The sequence below is a fragment of the Triticum dicoccoides genome, chromosome 7A (assembly GCF_002162155.2).
Source record: "Triticum dicoccoides isolate Atlit2015 ecotype Zavitan chromosome 7A, WEW_v2.0, whole genome shotgun sequence".
Taxonomy (NCBI): Eukaryota; Viridiplantae; Streptophyta; class Magnoliopsida; order Poales; family Poaceae; genus Triticum; species Triticum dicoccoides.
The window spans coordinates 702,982,196-702,986,699 of NC_041392.1; positions in this window are offsets into that span (position 1 = coordinate 702,982,196).

The following is a 4,504-nucleotide window of genomic DNA, read 5'->3' on the forward strand; positions in this document are numbered from 1 at the left end:
CTTGTGTTTTTGTTCATCAGTCGAGGAAGTCAAATTATGAACCTCATAGTCTAGCTAGACATGCACTTTCTTTTGATCAGGAGCGACATGTTTGGTTAGGGGCGACCCATGATTTTGTTGCTCTTCCTGTAATCCTGAACTTCATTAATAAGAGCCTAGCAGACTTTTCTAAAAAAAAAATACAGGGCAACCACGTGACTTGGTGCAAAAATTGTAAAAAAGAAATCTTGGCGGGGTAACCATATGACTTGGTACAAACATTGAAAAAAAGAACCTTGGTAGAAAGAGGACACACGACATAGACATTATTACAAAAAAAAACTTGGTACACATATTGTCAAAAGAAAAACCTTGGTACAAAGAGGACACAAGTCCCTCTAACAAGAAAATTTACAATAACAATCCTTAGAGACATTTAATTTCCTAATCGGACTCGTCGCCAACTGAAGTGATACAACCTAATCGAACCCCATACTCACTGAAGGCCTCTCCCCACTCTTGTGGACTGAGATCCGGTGTCTTGGCACACACAAGGCACGGATGAACAGTATCGTGCCTTGAGGGCATCTCCTGGCAGTTGGATCTACAAGCGACGGTCCGATGAACATCAAGAGTCACCGCTACAGTACATCGCTATAGTAAGTCTGCTACAGGACAATCGCTATAGGACCAACACACTGTAGCGCAGGGTACTGTTCACTGAAATCTGGAACCTTGATTTCGGATCTAACGGCTGAAAGCTCAAGGCATTGCACTGTTTGAAGGAAATATGCCCTAGAGGCAATAATAATGTTATTATTTTATTTCCTTATATCATGATAAATGTTTATTATTCATGCTAGAATTGTATTATGCGGAAACATAATACTTGTGTGAATACATAGACAAACCAAACGTCACTAGTATGCCTCTACTTGACTAGCTCGTCAATCAAAGATGGTTATGTTTCCTAACCATAGACATGTGTTGTCATTTGATTAATGGGATCACATCATTAGGAGAATGATATGATTGACATGACCCATTCCATTAGCTTAGCACCCGATCGTTTAGTATGTTGCTATTGCTTTATTCATGACTTATACATGTTCCTATGACTATGAGATTATGCAACTCCCGTTCGCCGGAGGAACACTTTGTGTGCTACCAAACGTCACAACGTAACTGGGTGATTATAAAGGAGCTCTACAGGTGTCTCCAAAGGTACATGTTGGGTTGGCGTATTTCGAGATTAGGATTTGTCACTCCGATTGTTGGAGAGGTATCTCTGGGCCTTCTCGGTAATGCACATCACATAAGCCTTGCAAGCATTACAACTAATGAGTTAGTTGCAAGATGATGTATTACGAAACGAGTAAAGAGACTTGCCGGTAACGAGATTGAACTAGGTATTGAGATACCGACGATCGAATCTCGGGCAAGTAACATGCCGGTGACAAAGGGAACAACGTATGTTGTTATGCGGTCTGACCGATAAAGATCTTCGTAGAATATGTGGGAGCCAATATGAGCATCCAAGTTCCGCTATTGGTTATTGATCGGAGACGTGTCTCGGTCATGTCTACATTGTTCTCGAACCCGTAGGGTCCGCACGCTTAAGGTTTTGATGACAGTTATATTATGAGTTTATGCATTTTGATGTACCGAAGTTTATTCGGAGTCCCGGATGTGATCACGGACATGACGAGGAGTCTCGAAATGGTCGAGACATAAAGATTGATATATTGGAAGCCTATATTTGGATATCGGAAGTGTTCTGAGTGAAATCGGGATTTTACCGGAGTACCGGGAGGTTACCGGAACCCCCCGGGAGGTATATGGGCCTTAGTGGGCTTTAGTGGAAGAGAGGAGAGGTGGCCAGGGATGGGCCGCGCGCCCCTCCCCCCCTAGTCCGAATAGGACAAGGAGAGGGGGGCGGCACCCCCCCCCCCTTCCTCCTCTCTCTCCTCTTTCCCCCTCCCGAATCCTATTCCAACTAGGAAAGGGGGGAATCCTACTCCCGGTGGGAGTAGGACTCCTCCTGGCGCGCCCTCCTCCTGGCCGACCGCACCTCCCCCTGCTCCTTTATATACGGGGGCAGGGGCACCCCTAGACACACAAGTTGATCCACGTGATCATATTCTTAGCCGTGTGCGGTGCCCCCTACCACCATAATCCTCGATAATATTGTAGTGGTGCTTAGGCGAAGCCCTGCGACGGTAGTACATCAAGATCGTCACCACGCCGTCGTGCTGACGGAACTCTTCCCCGACACTTTGCTGGATCGGAGTCCGGGGATCGTCATCGAGCTGAACGTGTGCTAGAACTCGGAGGTGTCGTAGTTTCGATGCTTGATCGGTCGGGCCGTGAAGACGTACGACTACATCAACCGCGTTGTGCTAACGCTTCCGCTGTCGATCTACAAGGGTACGTAGATCACACTCACCCCTCTCGTTGCTATGCATCAGCATGATCTTGCGTGTGCGTAGGAAATTTTTTGAAATTACTACGTTCCCCAACAGTGGCATCCGAGCCTAGGTTTTATGTGTTGATGTTATATGCACGAGTAGAACACAAGTGAGTTGTGGGCGATATAAGTCATACTGCTTACCAGGATGTCATACTTTGGTTCGGCGGTATTGTTGGACGAAGCGGCCCGGACCGACATTACGCGTACGCTTACGCGAGACCGGTTCTTTCGACGTGCTTTGCACAAAGATGGCTAGCGGGTGACAGTTTCTCCAACTTTAGTTGAACCGAGTGTGGCTACACCCGATCCTTGTGAAGGTTAAAACAGCACCAACTTGACAAACTATCGTTGTGGTTTTGATGCGTAGGTAAGATTGGTTCTTGCTTAAGCCCGTAGCAGCCACGTAAAACTTGCAACAACAAAGTAGAGGACGTCTAACTTGTTTTTGCAGGGCATGTTGTGATGTGATATGGTCAAGACATGATGCTAAGTTTTATTGTATGAGATGATCATGTTTTGCAACCGAGTTATCGGCAACTGGCAGGAGCCATATGGTTGTCGCTTTATTGTATGCAATGCAATCGCGCTGTAATGCTTTACTTTATCACTAAGCGGTAGCGATAGTCGTGGAAGCATAAAATTGGCGAGACGACAACGATGCTACGATGGAGATCAAGGTGTCGCGCCGGTGACGATGGTGATCACGACGGTGCTTCGAAGATGGAGATCACAAGCACAAGATGATGATGGCCATATCATATCACTTATATTGATTGCAAGTGATGTTTATCTTTTATGCATCTTATCTTGCTTTGATTGACGGTAGCATTATAAGATGATCTCTCACTAATTATCAAGAAGTGTTCTCCCTGAGTATGCACCGTTGCGAAAGTTCTTCGTGCTGAGACACCACGTGATGATCGGGTGTGATAGGCTCTACGTTCAAATACAATGGGTGCAAAACAGTTGCACACGCGGAATACTCAGGTTATACTTGACGAGCCAAGCATATACATATATGGCCTCGGAACACGGAGACCGAAAGGTCGAGCGTGAATCATATAGTAGATATGATCAACATAGTAATGTTCACCAATGAAACTACTCCATCTCACGTGATGATCGGACATGGTTTAGTTGATTTGGATCACGTAATCACTTAGATGATTAGAGGGATGTCTATCTAAGTGGGAGTTCTTTAAGTAATATGATTAATTGAACCTAAATTTATCATGAAACTTAGTACCTGATAGTATCTTGCTTGTTTATGTTTGATTATAGATAGATGGCCCGTGCTGTTGTTCCGTTGAATTTTAATGCGTTCCTTGAGAAAGCAAAGTTGAAAGATGATGGTAGCAATTACACGGACTGGGTCCGTAACTTGAGGATTATCCTCATTGCTGCATAGAAGAATTACGTCCTGGAAGCATCGCTAGGTGCCAGGCCTGCTGCTGGAGCAACACCAGATGTTATGAACGTCTGGCAGAGCAAAGCTGATGACTACTCGATAGTTCAGTGTGCCATGCTTTACGGCTTAGAATTGGGACTTCAACGATGTTTTGAACATCATGGAGCATATGAGATGTTCCAGGAGTTGAAGTTAATATTTCAAGCAAATTCCCGGATTGAGAGATATGAAGTCTCCAATAAGTTCTATAGCTGCAAGATGGAGGAGAACAGTTCTATCAGTGAGCATATACTCAAAATGTCTGGGTATAATAATCACTTGATTCAATTGGGAGTTAATCTTCCAGATGATTGCGTCATTGACAGAATTCTCCAATCACTGCCACCAAGCTACAAGAGCTTCGTGATGAACTATAATATGCAAGGGATGAATAAGACTATTCCCGAGCTCTTCGCAATGCTGAAAGCTGCGGAGGTAGAAATCAAGAAGGAGCATCAAGTGTTGATGGTCAACAAGACCACTAGTTTCAAGAAAAAGGGCAAAGGGAAGAAGAAGGGGAACTTCAAAAAGAACAGCAAGCAAGTTGCTACTCAAGAGAAGAAACCCAAACCTGGACCTAAGCCTGAAACTGAGTGCTTCTACTGCAA